We start from the raw sequence: 18932 nt of genomic DNA on the forward strand, positions 1-18932 counted from the left end.
GGCTATCAAAGTGGAATCCTTCTGCCATCTGGCTATGTCTAGAAATTCTGTGCATAAGAATTCTGAACAGGATTCAAGTGACAAAAGGACGGCCGCTGGAGTCCGACACACTCTGGGAACAAGTTCAGCTTATTGCTGGCAATGCAGAACAAGTTCATGTAACTTGGGGAATGAATGGCTTGTAGCAACAAGCCAGACACTCAATACACCTGAGCTACTCCCCACAGGATACTCCAAGGGATGCAGTCAAATGCCTTCTTTAATTCCACAAAACATGAATGGCAAACTCCTACGTACCATCAAATATCCACAGGAGGATAAAGAGCTGGTCTAGTGTTCTTTGACCAGGTTGAAAACAACATTGTTCTTCCTTTATTTGAGACTCAACTAACCTCTTCAGCGCCCTGGCATAGACATTCACAGCGATGCTGAGAAGTCTGATCCCCTCTTCCAAAGAGACTGTTTCATTATCCCAGGACGTTACTAATGACATTCACACCACTAGATCAGATAATTTCTCCCACTCAATCAAAATCTCCTCATCAATAGTTCAGCCTTTTCCTGTTAGCAAGGTACCTCAAAGTCCGCCATTCCCTTCATCCTGCTCAGGTGAGGGCAGTTAATGTTCAGCTATTGCCTGTTCCTGTGCCAGCTCCCAGGACGAGGGCAGCTGTGACCCAGTCTACCTCCACAACCATTCCTGTTTCTCAGGTGGGGATGACTGGTGTCCAGCCAGAATCCAGGCTGACCTCCCTAGAGGCTCGGAAGAGCTAGCCTCTCCACGTGCCAGTCTACCACTTCATCCACCTCCTCATCCATCTTTTCACACCGTAGCTCAATCCCTGGTTAAGTTGACAGACCTATTCCCAGCTCAAGCACCCGGTTTATTATCTCAGGCTGCAGCACTGTCACCATCTCTAACCCAACCATCAGCTCAGCCATTAACCTCACCAACAGTAACACAGTCACCTGTAGCTCAGTCTCCCGTCCTCCAGTCACCTGTAGCTCAGTCTCCCGTCCTCCAGTTGCCTGTAGCTCAGTCTCCAGCCAGACAGTCCAGTCTCCTTCTGTTCCGTCACCTGTAGCCCAGTCACTGGACTACAGGTGACGGGAGGACAGGAGGAGACTGTCCTCCCGTCACCTGTAGTCCAGTCCCTTCCTGTCCTCCAGTCACCTGTGGCTCAGTCTGTCGCCCAGTCCCCTGTATTCCAGTCAGTCAGGTCTGTAGTCCACTCTCCCGTAGCTCAGTCGCCCGTTGCCCAATCTCCTATCCAGTCTCTGGCCTTGTCACTCATTCATCCTCTTGTTCAGTTCTTCAGGCAAAGGTTTCCGTCCCTGCTGGCCCTGCACCGCCAGCTCCCACACCGTCGCCTGCAGCTGCTCCGCCACCACCGGCTCCCACGCCGTCGCCTGCAGCTGCCCCGCCACCGCCGGCTCCCATGCCGTCGCCTGCAGCTGCCCTGTTGCTATCTGGTCATGGTTCTTCTAGTCCAGCGATTCCCATGCTACCTCCTCGCCCACATCCGATTTGACATTGGCGGCCACCTTGCAGGCCGCTGACTGGACCTTGTCACCGGCGTGGTCAGCCTCTGGATCTGCTAAGTTGCCGCTGCTGCCTTCCCTGTGGCCGCCCCCCTGAACTGTTCATGTTTGGACTCTGTCCCTTCGTCTTGGACCCCCTCTGCCCAACCCGGTCTGGTGTATTTTCTTTGGGCTGCCGGGTACTGGCCTTTGAAAGGGGGGGTACTTCACCATGCCAGCCCTCTGTCTAAGTGTCATTAGTTCTACTTTCTGTTTCATTATGTTCAGCTGTGTTTTCACTGGTCCCCAATCATCATCATTAGCCAGTGTATTTCAGGACTGGAGCCCTTCTCAGGAAGGAAACAGTAAGGGGGGGTTGTAGGACACTGGTGCAGCAGGGAAGCCTCGGAGACTCCAAAAATAAGTGTGCACATTTTAAAGAAAATATTTTTAACCTGGCCTGGTTTTGCTTTTAAAATAATCTGAGGATGTTGGAGGGAGGACTCATTTTAAATGGGATTTGTGTGGATCTGCTGGGAGAAAGAACACTGGATTGGAGACTCTCTGTGCCCATGAAAAGGAAACTGGACAAGTTTTAGGGAAATTTCAGCTCGAGAGTGGAAGCCCCAGGATTTTAATGTGGAGGCCCAACCTCAAATGACACCTTTCTGAGGAAGATGCAGGATTGATATGTTTTTGGCTGCTTGTTCTTCCAAGTGACCACCTTTCCCCTGTTTGTAACCAGGCTTACAACCCTGACCGTGGCGGCTTTGGGCCTTGGATTCCTGGCCAGAGTTGTCTCAGCCAGTAGTTTGACTCTGAGGAAAAAACTCTTGTGTACCCCATTGCAGTGTGCGTGTATCCTTACTGGTCAATATTAGAGCTACTACTTTCTTGCACGGCGCCCATTTGGGGCCTTACGTAACATGATTGTATAAATTTTATAGGACATCCACTCTTGTTAAGACTCTGGCAACGTCTTAAAACACACCTGAATGCTCCAGCAATAAGTATGATCATTTTTCACAGGACTGCATAGATTCTTTTGCAAACTTTCTTCATCACATTTATGGAGCAGTTTAAATATTGAGAGAAATCTTCTTACTGCTCTGCAAACAGTCAGCCAGATCCTCCTGCTTCATTCTCCTCAGGAAGTGCAGTGTGATTTTCACAAATGCCTCTCTGCTGCTGTTCCCCTGCTCTTGATTCTCAGTGTCTAACACCTCCTCATCCTCCTTCTGACGCTCTGGGTTTTGCCCGTAACCGGGATTCAGAACCTCCTGGATCTTCTTCAACTCATTCTTCACAAAAGTGATAATGTTTTCCTCCAGCAGCTGGAACACAACACTGCATTAATAAACCAGTTAGACTAAAATTGTGGACCACAATATAAGATCCATGAAACACTGACATTGCACTGGTCTATAAACAGCATCATGTAGATGACTGTGAACAGAATAGATGTAAAAATACAGTAGTTGTTGTACATGTACAGACCATAAATATGGAGTCCAGGTGTTTTGGATTCTGCTGCTGTGCAGAATGACCACTGGGAACCACCGAGGTCTTTGTGTCCACTCTGTGGAGAAATCATGATTAGTTCAAAGTGTATGTAGTAACTGATATTTTGACAAAACATTGAAGCAAGTGACTCCCTGTGGTTGTAATAACCCCACAGAAATAGTTTCCACTCCCGCTGAGATCACTTTTTTTGACTCTTGTTGCTCCACATTGATTTCCTGGTTTTAACAGTTACTGTGTTAGATCAGTTAATGATAATACAGAATTTAAAAAGAAAATTACAATTTAAAAAATCACATGTGTGTATATTTCTAAACTCTGTACTTTATCAGCTATAATAGGACTAAATATTAAAGCCATTATTTAGAGATTTCAAGTTTAATGAGGGGACTCAACCTCTTTGACACATCAGACTTGCATACACTCCAGTTCATTTACTGTGTGCCGCTAGAACAGCACATCACCCAGAAAACCAGAGATGCATTCCTGCACTCTGAGGTTCTGTACTTGTAAATATATTTAATGGTCAATAACATTATTATTAATATTTATTACTGATAATTCATTATTTAACATAATTTTTGATTGATTATTTAAAAACAAACCTAGCTGCAGCTGAAAGGACAGGCATTACTACTTATGTTTGATCAGAAAGACTAAGGTATTATTATTATTATTATTATTATTATTATTCACTCAAATGTGTGTAAAATAAGTTGAACATTTATTAAAAAAGCAAATTACCTCTCTGCTGGAGAATGCTGTTGTCTAAAATCTTCACCAATACCTTTTGAGAAGTTGCTTTTTAAAGACACACAGCTGGGTTCAGGTATAGGCCAAGGCTCAAGTCTAAGTTGGTTCCTGTGAATAATGATGGAGCAGTGATGTGAGTGCTGAGCTATGACATGGAGAAGAGTCATGGACAGTCAGAGGTGGTCATCTCACACATCAGAACTACAAATGCTACTGCAGTTACACTGTGATTCATCAATGTGAGAGGCACTCCTGCACTCCAAGACTCTGTCCTTGAATTTTTTTTTTCCAATATACAAGGTTCAATAACATTATAATATTTATTATTCACTATCATTATAACTGGAAGATTTTTTTTTCTTTTTAAAAAACTGAGTGTTTTGTGTCAAAATATGTTGATTGTTTCGTTGTTTACAGCTTCTGGGAGTGAAGTGTGTCCTGCCACTGTTGAAAGGACAAACAACACAACTTATGTTTGTTAAGAAAGGCTAAGGTATTCTTATTAAAACAAAAACAAACTTTAACACAGACCGTGTAGCACATGAACACAAAAATGTATGCGTAAAAAAGAGTAAAGACATTTACAGGTTACCTTTCTGGTGGAGAATGTTGTCCCATAAAATCTTCACCGATACCTTTTGAGAAGTTGCTCTTTAAGGACACACAGCTGGGTTCAGGTCCAGGTTGGTTCCTGTGAATAATGATGGAGCAGTGATGTGAGTGCTGAGCTGTGACATGGAAAAAGTCATGGACAGTTAGAGATGGTCATCTCACCTCTGAGCTTTGGTCTGGCTCTCATGTTCCCCACACAGAGTGGTTTTAGAGGGAGGGACCCCCTCCTCTCTGTCGTCACACTGAGCCATGCTGCTGAATTGACGTCAGCTCACACACACTTTCTACCTTCACCTTCCGAGGAAACACAAATCATTCATGTGCACATCAACTGAAATCCTCCTTTCCATCATGTGTGCTGTCCAAATATCAGCTGCTTCTTTTCTGCTTCATCTCAGTGTCAGCTGAATGCAGTCAGACAGCAGTGTGAGGCAGAGGAAGCTGCCATCAGCTGCTCTACTTCTACTATCAGTCCACTAGATGGAGCCATGAAGCTACTTTGACTGAATATTTTAATTTCTTCCTCATCACCTGAACCCCTAATTCGATAATCAGAAGGAAAAAAATGAAAAGCTGTACAGTAATGAGTTAGCAGGAAAAGTATGCAAACTCATTGCCTCGAAAAAACAAAGTTATGCTTACTTAGGATAGATAATTTGGCCGGTTCCGTTGACGTCATCCCAACATATGGCAGTCTAACGAGTAGCTCTCTCTCATAATTAAGTCGTTCACCCCGTGAAGTGTCATAATTATTACCAATTTTTGATAGATAGTAGAGGTATAAGCGGGGTGAACATGGGGAAAAGAGATAAACAGAAAGGCTCGGCAGAAGAACGCGTAAACGAAGGGTTTTCGGCAGCGGCATCGCCACCTCGACATGAAGCCAATGCTAGGGCTAACACGGACGAAGGCTCGGCTTTGATCACGATACTGGAAGAACTACGGGACTTTCGGAGAGAGTTCCAAGAATTTAAATCAGACTTGGTCAGAGCCAATAATAGGATAACCGAAGCAGAAACCCGTATCACGAAGATGGAAGACCGGGTCCAAAACGTGGAACAGGTGATGCTAAAGATGCTAAAAATTATCGGCGAGCAAGAAAATAAAATCGCGGATCAGGATAGCCGGGCCTGGCGAAAGAATCTGAGGCTGTATAATGTCCCCGAAGGAGCAGAAGGGTCTTCAATGCCAGTTTTTGTGGAAAAAGTATTGACGGAATGCCTCGACCTCCCGAGTATCGAGAGATCACACCGGGCTCTGGGAGCAGTGAGGAACCGAGAGGGAACCCCACGTTCGATATTGATCTGTTTTGCCCGCTTTGACACAAAGGAAGAAGTTCTGCGCAAAGCGTGGGCCAAGAGGACTGTTCTGCTGAACGGTCAGAGAATATATTTCGATCAAGACTACGCGCCAGCTATCCTGCGAAAACGTAAGGACTACGCTGAAGCTAAAAGAGATCTGAAACAACAGAACATAAGATTCCAGACGCCCTATCCTGCCAAATTGAGGGTCTTCTATCAAGAGGGAACTGGGCTCTACTCGACTGCGGAGGAAGCGACGGCGGATATGTGGACAAGGGGATTCCAGATCGCTAAAGTCGTCCCGAAGCAGACCCTAACGGAGCAGCTGTCAAATTTGATGTGGGAGAAGACGGGAATGTCGCAGCGGTGTGACTTGGAGGGACACAGAGAAAGACCCATTCGTGAGCAGCTTCAGCTTTCTAGAAGGTGCTCCCCCTCTACGACAGGAGATTAATGGAGATATACTGTTCTGTCGAAGTGGGTGAGATAACAAATACTTTCCCCTTACTAAATGATTAAAAAAAATTTTGTGGTTTTTTTTTTGTTTTTTTGGGGGGGTTTGTCCGGTTTTGGACGGTTGTTGTTGTTCATTGCTCGGGTTTTTAAAGGGAGTTTACCAGTCGATAAGTTACTTAAGTTTGGATACTTTATTTCGGAAAATGCTAAGTGCTAAGGGAATTAACGTTATATCCTTTAATGTGAACGGGCTCACGAATCCTATTAAGCGAAGTAGAATTTTGACTAAAATGAAGAAAGATCGAGCACAGATAGTATACTTACAAGAAACACACTTAAATAATAATGAACATGAAAAACTTAGGAGGATGGGCTTTACAAACATGTTCTCCTCAGCGTATGAATCCGGCCGCAGACGGGGTGTGGTGATTTTGATTTCCAGGGCATTGAACTTTGAAAAGTCATTCGAACTTAAAGATAAGGATGGGAGGTTTATACTGGTCCGGGGAACAGTTGATGGTAATCAGGTTACTTTAATGAATGTGTACGCCCCACCAGGAAGTGACTTAAGTTTTTTTAAGAACATTGTTAATATAATGGTGACAGAAACTCAGGGCCCTTTAATTTGCGGCGGCGATCTGAATGTACGCCTGCAGCCGGATCTAGATAGCTCTAATAGAAAGAAGCCGGGAGTACCTTGAGTACCTTATATAAAAAAATTTCAGCATTGTTTGATGAGGTGGGTTTAATTGATGTATGGAGAAATCGCTTTCCTACAAGGAGGGATTACTCTCATTTCTCAGCCCCACACTCCCTTTACACGAGGATAGATTATTTTTTGACGTTTGGAAGAGATAGGGATAAAATCTTAACATGCGAGATGGGCTCGATAGATATAAGTGACCACGCACCGCTGTATCTGACGATTGATATGAACGTATACCCCAAAATTTCAATTTGGAGATTGAATTCATCTCTGCTTAAAGATGTGGAATTTAGGAAAGTAACAAGGAAAGAGCTCAAAGTCTATCTCGAAATTAATGATAATGGGGAGGTGTCACCTCCGATACTATGGGATGCATTAAAAGCTGTCATGAGGGGGAAGATTATAGCGTTTGCCTCCTTCCAAAAAAAAGTAAGAGAGAAAAAAATGGAAGAATTACAAGAGATTCAAAAACAATTAGAAAGGGAGCACAAACATACGCCTTCAGCGGGTACTCTGCAGAAATTAACAACGATCAGAACTGAAATAAATACGTTGAGTACACAAACGATAAAGAGAAAATTTTTATATTTGAAACAGAAGTATTATCAAGGGGGATCGCAATCAATGAAAATTTTAGCGTGGAAACTTAAGAAGAAGATAGCGGAGAATACTGTAACTAAAATTAAACACCCAGAGACAGGAAATATAATGACTCATCCTAGTAAGATACAGGATGCCTTTGAATTATTTTATAAAACATTATATGCGGGAGTCCCACGGGGGGCTGAGTATGAAATGGACGATTTCCTGAATTCTTTATGCCTACCAAGCCTTAATGAGGAACAAAATAAAATGATGATAGCGGAGGTGACGGAAGCTGAACTTATGAATGCCATCAATAGGTTGAAATACAATAAGTCACCAGGCTCCGATGGTTACACCGCGGAGTGGTATTGGGAATTTAAACAGGACTTGATCCCTACATTACTCACTACTTTTAACTGTGTGTTAAAAACAGCGCAAATGCCGCCGAGTTGGAAGGAGGCTATCATCTCGGCTATCCCGAAAGAAGGGAAAGACAAAATGGAGTGTTTCTCATATAGACCCATTTCTGTCCTTAACATAGATTATAGACTGTTTATTTCGATAAGTAAATTGGGACTTTCTATACAAAGTCTTGGATAAATTCGGCTTACATAAGGGAATTGTTGATACGGTGAGGGCATTATATACTAATCCCACCGCAAGAATTAAAGTTAATGGTTCTCTCTCAAATAGCTTTGTTCTGCAGAGAGGAAATAAACAAGGCTGTGCTTGGTCCCCGCTTCTGTTTGCTTTGTATTTAGAACCTTTGGCACAATCAATTAGACAAAATAAAGATATTAAGGGGATTACCATTGCAGGACAGGAACACAAGCTTGCTTGCTATGCGGATGACATATTGATATACCTAGATCAGCCCACTAACTCCCTGCCTTCGTTGATGAATTTATGCCAAAAATTTGGGAAACTCTCTGGCTATAAAATTAATATGTCTAAAACTCAAATTCTCAGTTATAACTATAGCCCTCCTGCTCACTTGGTTGTTCAATATCCAATGAGTTGGCAAGCACAATCATTGAAATAGTTGTCTGTGAAGGTTCTCAGTCATCCAGGTCATCGTAGTCAAAGGAGCCTGCAAAGAAAAGCGTCTGGACTTCTTTAAGTTGCTTGAAGACGTTTCACCTCTCATCCGAGAAGCTTCTTCAGTTCTAAGGTCAAATGGTGGAGAGTCCCAGATATAAACCTAGTGGGAGTAACCCCCCACAGAGGGACAAAAGGACCCCCTGATGATCCTCTAATCGCCTGAGCCAAGGTGTGGCTCAGGCTGATTTGGACCCACGCCCAGTTTCACACATAAAAATACATAAAAATACAGTTAGAAATCCAAAAAATTCCGAAGTCGTCCAGCAGGTAGGATTAGTCTTTGCTGGGCTGATTCAGTACACTGAGCCTAATGCTTGACACCCCTGACTTAGAGGGAACCAGCAGGGGGCTCTTAGCAATTCCTGTTAAATATTCTCCATGAATTATGGAGAATATTTAAAAGGAATGAACTATGATCCTTCATAAAACAATCTCATCATCAACATGAAATACAGGATTTTTATAGTTTTACAGTTTGATGGTGAGCTTGTTCAGAGTCCATCTTACTAAACATCACATTACAGTCAGACTTTTTCTGATCGGATCTGATGTGACGTGCACACTGAGACACATTTCATGATACTGTTAACAACCTGTTGTTGCCTGATAAAGAAAAGCACAAGCTGTCTGTCTGATGTGATGTGATGTGAGGGGGAAAAGATCTTCTTACATGGATTGGTTTGAAAAGCTCTAAATTGGATATCAAAGACTTTTTTGTTAAAGGAATTTTGTGTATTGTTTTTATTGATTTCATCCAATACCAGATGTATTCACAGATGTATTCACAGATGTATCAGATATGTAATGAGTCTCAATCTGTTCCCCAAACAAACACACATTAACAAAGAGCAGCAGCTCTGTGATGAAGAAGAAATCTCAGAGACAAATGAATCAAAGTTGCACTTACTCAGCTTGTTCCTATGAACTTCACTCTGCAGCTCTCTGCTGCCTGGACCAGCTTTCTATTGAAAAACAGAAAATGCTCTGCTTCTTTTCTGTGATCGCTCCTCTGCGTCAGGAGACTTCTGCCAAATAAAACACTTCAAACCACTAAAGAATCCTACTCTGCAGCTCACATGTCAAAGATTAGCTTCACACTGAAATGACTTTAATGTCATCAATAATTAACCTGCAGCTGCTATATGTTAGAGATACAATATTTAACAGTGCCAGCACCCACACTCTGTGCTCTATTTGGAATATCAAGGCTGCCCATCCTGTGACATAGAGCTACGTTTTTGTCCTCTATTGCATTAAATTTAGTACTTTTTTGTTTTCCCTGCCCCAAAATAATTTAAACATTTTTCTGGCATGAAATTCAGGATTGGAAAAGTTCAAATGCAAAAACTAGAATTAATTAAAACTGACACTGAATGAAATGTCTTATTTGAAAAATGTAATTTAAATAATTTTTTGTTTTGTTTTTATTTTGTGCAGAAACCTTTAAGGTCACCAGTTTAGACAATTCAGAGGAAATTTAAGATGCAACCGAAACATTACAAATAATGAAAACACAGTTCACAAACAAGACACTGAATAAATTATCAGCAATAAAATGACCATATAAACAATAAATTATAAGCAGAAGACAATGCACAAAAGTTGCTCCACACACTGCTCAAAACAAGGATAAACATGAAATCAATATAAAATGTAACATATGTCTGTGAAGGTTCTCAATCATCCAGATCATCGTAGTCAAAGGAGCCTGCAAAGAAAAGCGTCTGGACTTCTTTAAGTTGCTTGAAGACGTTTAACCTCTCATCCGAGAAGCTTCTTCAGTTCTAAGGTCAAATGGTGGAGAGTCCCAGATTTAAACCCAGTGGGAGTAACCCCCCACAGAGGGACAAAAGGACCCCCTGATGATCCTCTAATCGCTTGAGCCAAGGTGTGAAAATGGGTGTGGGTCCCAATCAGCCAGGGTTTTGGGTGAGCTCATTTTGAAACCTCGCCCCACCCTATCATGTGATTTCCTGAGGTCAGATAGCCCAGGATGTGAGTGGGCATTAAGAAGTCTTGGGAGGGAACTCAAAACTGGATTATAGATGGCAGACAGTTGGTGTCGTAAACCACCGCCTCTGTTCAAAGATGGTCACTCAAAGTGGACATAGATGGCTTCTTTCACTCCTCTTTCAAACCATCTGTCCTCTCTGTCCAAAATGTGAACATTGGCATCCTTGAAAGAGTGACCTTTGTCCTTTAGATGCAGATGGACTGCTGAGTCTTGTTCTGTGGAGGTGGCTCTTCTGTGTTGTGCCATACGCTTGTGAAGTGGCTGTTTGGACTCTCCAATGTAGAGGTCTGGGCATTCCTCGCTGCACTGTACAGCATACACCACATTGTTAAGTCTGTGTTTTGGAGTTTTGTCTTTTGGGTGAACCAGTTTTTGTCTGAGCGTGTTGCTGGGTCTGAAATGCAGCGGGATGTCGTGCTTGGAGAAAATTCTCCTGAGTTTTTCTGATACACCGGTTACATAGGGGATGACAATGTTGTTACGTCTATCCTTCTTATCCTCCCTCGCTGGTGTCTGATCTTCTTTTCTGTGCCTCTTTGCTGACTTTAAGAACGTCCAATTAGGATAGCCGCACGTTTTGAGTGCTTCCTTTACATGTGTGTGTTCCTTCTTTTCCCCTTCAGGCTTAGAGGGAACATGTTCTGCCTGGTGGTGTAGGGTCCTAATTACTCCAAGTTTGTGTTCCAGAGGGCGATGGGAGTTAAAGAGGAGGTACTGGTCCGTGTGTGTGGGCTTCCGGTAAACTTCGATGTTGAGGTTGCCGTTCTCTTCGATGTGCACAGCGCAGTCCAGGAAAGGCAAACAGTTATCCTTTGTGTCTTCCCTGGTGAACTTGATGTTTTTATCCACAGCGTTAATGTATGCAGTGAGGGATTCCACTTCTTGTGTCTTGATTTTGACCCAGGTGTCGTCTACATATCTGTACCAGTGGCTGGGTACTCTTCCTTTGAAAGAGCCAAGAGCCTTCCTTTCCACTTCCTCCATGTAAAGGTTGGCTACAATAGGTGACACAGGGGAGCCCATGGCGCAGCCATGTTTTTGTCTGTAGAAGCCTTCGTTGTATTTGTAACACGCTCATAAAAAATTTGTAACATAAAAAATTAAGAAATAACAAAAAATACTATATGAGTGTCATCACAAGTAAATCAAGACAGAACTGCATGAAGTTAGCAAGAAGCAACTTTGTGATAATCTGAGCAAACGGATAAATGAGACTTGACATGATCTGATTTGTGTCCTCTGACTGGTGCTCAGGTCAGGTGCTCAGAGGCTAAGGTAGGATTTAGATTTATGGAGCCTCATTTTTCCAAAGGGACAGAAAAGGTGACAGAGAGAAGTAAGACAAGTAAGTAAGAAAAGATAGGAGAGAGCAGAGAGGAGAGCCAGAAGGGGGGCGCCCGATCTGGCTTCCCACACCTCCCTGCCGGATCATGCTGTACGCTCTACCTCCCCACTGCCTCCCAGAAAAGGGAAGAAGAGCAGAGGGGAGAAGAACAGAACATTTTTCTTTCCTATTCTTTCATTCTTCCTTTTAGTTTGACTACCAAGAGATTAACTGCAGTCTCCAGGAGGCCCTGAGACAGCTGTATCAGTCAACCAGCAAAACTTCTAAGGTTATGTTTTAATCAATCAATCAATCAATCAATCAATCTTTATTTATAAAGCACTTTTCATACAAAAAAAAATGTAGCACAAAGTGCTTTACATGGTTAAAAGCAGCCCACCCCACCCCACCCTCCAACTCACTCCCCACACTCTCATTAACATAAACGATGTGAATACACGCATATCCCCCCCACACACACACACACTTAAAGAGTAAAATTGGGCTGGGCTCGCATGAGCCAAGTGAGGAAACACTATAACAGGGAGCCGTCTGCACGGGGAGCCGGTCACAGACCGCAGCCTCCAGGCTGGGCACACAGCAGGAGGGAGGCAAAGAAGCCCCCCAGCCAGGCTGAGAGGACCCCCAGAGCCCCAGCAGCCACGGTCGATCAAAGCCCCGGTGCAGAGAGCGCCCTCTGAGGAAACACTGGAGATATGACACAATAGGATATATACAGGGTAAAACGATAAAATAAATAAGAACGGGATACAATATAAATATAAATATAAATAGAGTAAGGTCTTCGTCAGCACACGAGCTGCCGAGTTTTGTAAAAGTTGTAAAGTTGAAATATTCTTTTTAGGAAGACCAGAGAGCAGGGCATTACAGTAATCAATGCGACTGGTAATAAAAGCATGCATCAGCATCTCCGTGTTGGCCCGAGAGAGAATAGGGCGGACTCTGGCTATATTTTTTAAATGATAAAATCCAATTTTGGTTACATGTTTAATATGTGGGATAAAACCAAGCTCAGAGTCAAAAATAACACCCAGGTTTTTCACTTGTAGCGAAGGACATAGTGAAAATGCCTCTAATTTAGACAAGAGTTTTTCTCTCTGAGTCTCAGGACCGAGGATTAAAACTTCAGTTTTGTCCTGGTTAAGCTGTAAAAAGTTTTCTGACATCCAAGATCTTATATCTAGAATACAGTTTAAAAGGGCATCCATTGGTCTGGTGTCATCAGGAGACACGGAGATGTACAGCTGAGTGTCATCAGCGTAACTGTGAAAGTTCACTCCATGCCTCCTGATGACACCGCCGAGAGGGAGCATATACAAATTAAAAAGTACAGGGCCTAAAACCGACCCTTGGGGCACACCACATGTCATTTTATGGATCTTAGAGGAGCATGTATCCACAGTGTTGGGAAGGTTACTTTTAAAATGTATTCCATTACAGAATACAGAATACATGCCCCAAAATGTATTCTGTAACGTATTCCGTTACGTTACTCGATGACAGTAACGTATTCTGAATACTTTGGATTACTTAATATATTATCATGCTTTTTACAATAACGTGAATGTACTATTGCTGTGTGATTTATTACTATTACTGAAGGTCCGCGACTCCGAACTGTAGTAAAGGGACCTCTGACTAATACGGCGGGGTCCCTGTCGGCTCGTAGCCGAAAAATAGCTTTACTTTGTTGTGTGGGTCAACTTTTCTTGCGAGAGACAGAGAGAGGCGTTGAAAGGCTGCTCCAACGGAACTTATTGTTTTCGGAGGAAAACACGAACACGGCGTACAGTCGAGTCTTAATAGCTTACTTACAACTGGGCTCGTCGGGCACTCTTCTTGGCTGCAGTGGTTATTATTATATTTACATGCTTCCAGCTCCCGTTTTTCCTCGATGACAACTCGTACCTTTCCACTCCCCTTTTTCTCCCTCCTCGCGCTCACAGACTCATAACGTGTATGGCAGTCCATTCTCCCTGCAACACGGACTACACTGCCCATGATGCTACATTCTTTAGAGCTATGCTTGTAGCATTCTGCCTGTTAGCTTAGCACAACAACAACAACAACAACAACAACGAAAAGGCGCTCTCTCACCCAGGAAACACACAGTCGCAGAGAGAGAGAGAGAGAGCGTCGCCCTGTAACCATGGCAACCGTAACGCTGCCGCCTGGAACAACAGAACGTAGCTGTCAAACAAAACCCAAACAGTCCTGACCCGCGACAAAATGAAACAGGAAAATACCGCAGTGTAATCCATTTATTTCAACAAAGCAACTGTATTCTGAATACCACCTTTTTAAACGGTAACTGTAACGGAATACAGTTACTCATATTTTGTATTTTAAATACGTAACATGTATTCCGTTACTCCCCAACACTGTGTATCCATACTCACCATAAAAGTTCTGTCTGAGAGATAGGAAGTGAACCAGTTGTGTACAGCACCAGAGAGGCCCACCATGTGTTTCAGTCTGTTTAAAAGAATAGCATGATCTACTGTATCAAAGGCTGCGCTTAGATCCAGTAGCACCAGGACAGAGCTTTTGGGAGTCCCAGTTACATCTAAGATCATTTAAAACCTTTAGGAGAGCCGTCTCTGTGCTGTGGTTTCCCCCTAAATCCAGACTGGAATATCTCCAGGATCTGTCTATCATTCAAAAAATCAGTAATCTGAGTAAAAACAAGTTTTTCTAAGATTTTACTTAAAAATGGTAAGTTGGATACAGGTCTGTAGTTATTAAAATCATTACAATCCAAATTGCTCTTCTTCAGAAGGGGCCTCACCACTGCCGTTTTAAAGGCAACAGGGAAGACACCCAACTGAAGAGAGCAATTCATCATGTATAAAAGCTCAGCTTCAAAAAATCCATAAAGTGTTTTAAAGAGTGAAGAGGGGATTGGATCTAAAAGACATGTGGTGGGTCTCACTGTGGAGAAAACTTTCTTAAGGTTCTCAGCATTAACCAGGACAAAGCTGTCCAGTGTCTCCTCAGGTACAATCGAGCCCTCAGATGTGTTTAACCCTTGTATGGTGTTCGGGTCTGTGAGACCCGTTTTCAGTTTTTCTCAAAAGAAAAATTAAACAATTAATTATTTTTTCAACCTGAAATTCATTGGCTTTGGCTTATTTTCTGTGAAGAACATAAATCCGAACTAATTTTCAATGACCTCATACTGTACCTCCCCCCCACGCATTTACATTACATACAAGGTGTTCGGGTCCACTGGACCCAGGTCTAATAAAAGTGTTGAAAGTGTAGGTCCTGTGTTCCCATACTCTGTCTTCCTCCTTTCTGGTGCTGCTGATAGTGTTTTCTTCCCCTCCTGCTCCCCCACAAAGTTGCAACATTGTTGAAAATTCAACTACCAACACCGTCTGCTCTTACATTCCCGCACATTTTACCCTCTCTCTTGAGGGATCCAAATTTTATTTTCTCATACCCTGTCCCACCTGCAAATTAGGGGCATAATACTATAAATAAGACTTTGCCAGTGTGGTTCTTTATCACAACTGATCAAGATGGCAAAAGATTATCTGCTGCGAGGGCCATCCAATTGATTTTGGAAGAGAGAGGGGCTTCGGATGATGATGCTGACAAAGAGGGTTCAGAATATTTCACATTGCTGAAAATTCAGAGTCTGACAGTGACTTTGAAGAAGAGGATGAGGTTGAGCACCATTTAGTAACAAAACAAAGACGAGTACCTGATTTGCAGCCAGCTCCAGGACCAGAACAAGCCCACCAGACAGCAAGTGAAGAAATATGGATGCCAATAACTGGTGAAATTGAATGGTCTTCTTGCCCAAGAAATGAGCCACCCTGCAGAGCTGTTACTGTGATGAGCCAGGGCCAACACGGCTGGCAGTTACTCATGTGCAGGACATCAAGTCTTCATTTGAGCTTTTCATCCCAGATTCCATCCAGAAAATTATTCTGGATTGCAGTAATCTAGAAGGACGGTGTGTTTTTGGAGAGAGGTGGAAGGAGATGGACCAAATTGATCTGCAGGCCTACTTTGGGGTTCTTATCCTTGCAGGAGTTTTGAGGTCCAAAGGGGAATCCACAGAATCCCTGTGGGATGCAGAAACCGGCAAGAACTTTTCCGTGCATCAATGTCTCTGGAAAACTTCCACAAAATTTGCAGGATTATCCGTTTTGATAACCGAGACGACAGACCAGCTCGACGGCAGAGAGACAAGCTAGCTGCCATCAGGACAGTGTGGGATAAGTGTGTGCACCACCTCCCCCTGTTTTACAACTCTGGGCCTAATATCACCATTGATGAGCAGCTGATCCCATTTAGTTGTGAAACATATTGCTTCACGTGTAAATGTGTTGTCTTTCCACTCACTCCACTTGATTATAACGGATTTATTTTTTAAAAACATTTTATAAAAAAAACAACAAAAAAAAAAAAAACGAGAAGCACATTAATTCATAAATGTGATCTAACAAAGGTAAAGGGAAAAAAATAACCATGTTTACTGTTCATATGGTTTGTAATTGGGATGAAGTAAACATCTGTTGAGTAATTTAACATAAAATTGTTTGATAGTGTTAATTTGGAAAGCCAAAACTCTAGCGGGTCCACCAGACCCATGAACACTAGCTGAGTAACAAAAATATGAACACCACACAAGGGTTAAAATCATATCGCGATTAGATAAAATATCAGATCTGATGGCGCTGACTTTTCCCCTGAAGTGGTCTGCAAACTGCTCACAGAGCGAGTCTGTGGGGGTTCTTTGGGAGCTGTTAAAATCAGGGTTAAATAAATGATCTATGGTGGAAAAGAGGACCTTGGGATTATTTTTGTTATTATTGATTATTTTGGCGAAGTATGAATTTCTTGAATTCCTTAATGTATTATTGTACATTTTGAGTTGCTCGCAAAATATTTGATGGTTGATAGTATTTTTATTTTTCCTCCATCTCCTTTCTGCTGCCCTGCAATTTCTTTTGAGTTTTTTGACTTCTTCGTTTCTCCAGGGTTTTACTCTGTTGAGGGAGGCCCACCACAGGTTGATCAATCCTGGGCATGTGTATCGCAGTTAGTTGACTGCCTTAGCTGCCCAAGTGATGTCAGCCCTTTTTAGCCATAGCCAGTAATTGGTCTTCTCAGCAGTGTTAGCCAATTCTCTTATAGCCTGCCATTGTGCCTGTCCTCTGATCCCAATCTTTCTGAGCAGTTTTGTTGTTGTACTGGCAACAAATCCGCCGCACTTCCACCAGGCGCACCTTGATCTTCCAGCCTCTATCCTCTGCCTCAGCTGCCAAGTTGGCATACTGCAGCTTTTTACGCTCAAATACTTCCTCAATTACTTCCTCCCATGGTACAGTCAGCTCAATAAAGTACACAAGTTCTTGGGAGTTAGACCAAAGGACAAGGTCTGGTCGCAGAGTAGTTGTTACGATCTCTGTGGGAAAAATTAGCCTCTGATCCAAGTCCACTTGCATCTGCCAATCCCTGGCAACCTTCAGCGGGCCCAGGTCTGGGTTTGACGGGCTCGTCCTCAGCTTGTCTCCTTCCTGGACAAATGCTGATAAAAACGGACACTCCTCTTGGTTCGTGGAAGGTTGAGCGTTGATGGATTTTCATTTGCGCTCAACTTTCTCAGCTAGACACCTGAAACCTGGTTGTGTCTCCATGTGTATCTGCCCTGAGTAAGGCTCGTCCTACAACCAACCAAGATGTGCTTGAGTGTGGCTGGGACTGTACACAAGGGGCAGGATGGGTCCTTTCTAAACCACAGCTGCAGATTTATTGGGGAAAGCAGCACATCGCATGTCGCTCGGATGATTAAACTTAGTCTGTTAGACTCCATGCCCCAGATAGGCTAGGGATAGGCAATGCCAGTATCCCGTCGCTATAGAGTGCAACGCTGCTGAGGCATTTGGGAAGTCCGAGCCACTTCTTAATGTAGGAGCTCACTAGCCTCTCTAGTCGATTGGAATGATTGAGCAAGACCTTGTACATTGTCAACGGCCACAGTAGTCTGGGTAATAACCCGAACTGGAAGTACCAGAGCTTCAGTTTCCCTGGGAGTGCAGTGTTGTTAATCCGCTTGAGGTCATTAGCCAAGTTCTGCCTTAGTTGTTCTACTTGTTCTGCATTATACCACCATCCCAGGCTCTTTATGGGCTTCTGTAATACTGTTGGAATTGGTTCTCCACTGATATAAAATTGCTCGGCTGTCAGTTTTCCTTTTACAATGGAGATACTTTTAAATACTCTAGGAACAACAAGTAGGCCTGCAGAGCGAGAGTGAAGTGCTCTAATAGGGTGATATGGTACTACAAGATCATTAAGATAAGATGGGGCCTGATTATTTAAGACCTTGTATGTGAGGAGCAGGATTTTGAATTCAATTCTGGATTTAACATGAAGCCAATGAAGGGAAGCCAAAACAGGAGAAATATGGGGTATAAATATAGTACTACAGTTGCCTGCTAGTACTAGGCAACTGTACTAGCAGTTGCCTAGTACTAGCAGAGGTAGAGGACCCGAGCTCGCCCGCAGGGATGAGAGGGCTTTTTTATTTTATTTTTAGAAATGTATGTATGTATCTATAAAATGAAAGTGATGTTAAAGTTATTGTGTCATTCATAAATACTATTGCAGTCATGAAGTGCACCATGTTAAATAACCTGGCCACGTTGGGTAAAACCACTCTGACAGTACACAACACTGCATACATTGTTCATGAGGGAGAGAACAGCGAGCATAAAAAGCCCGTGACCTGGCTGTTCTAGTGGCAGCGACTCATTAAGAAAGTGTATCTATTACTGCCTCCTGATGGTCGCTGTCAATAAGTACAATTTTTCATATACCGACAAGAATCATTTTCACACCGATCCTGAGGTTTAATTTTTATCAGTCTGATCATGAGAACAATGATAATAATAAGCTGTTAAACACTGTTGTCAGCAGTAACCCTCATTTAATAATAATACACCAACACTCATTTAGAAAAAATGTCTAATGTGAGACATCAGCTGTATTTAGTAAAAT

Source organism: Astatotilapia calliptera, chromosome 23, assembly GCF_964374335.1.
Source record: "Astatotilapia calliptera chromosome 23, fAstCal68.1, whole genome shotgun sequence".
In the NCBI taxonomy this organism is placed as follows: Eukaryota; Metazoa; Chordata; class Actinopteri; order Cichliformes; family Cichlidae; genus Astatotilapia; species Astatotilapia calliptera.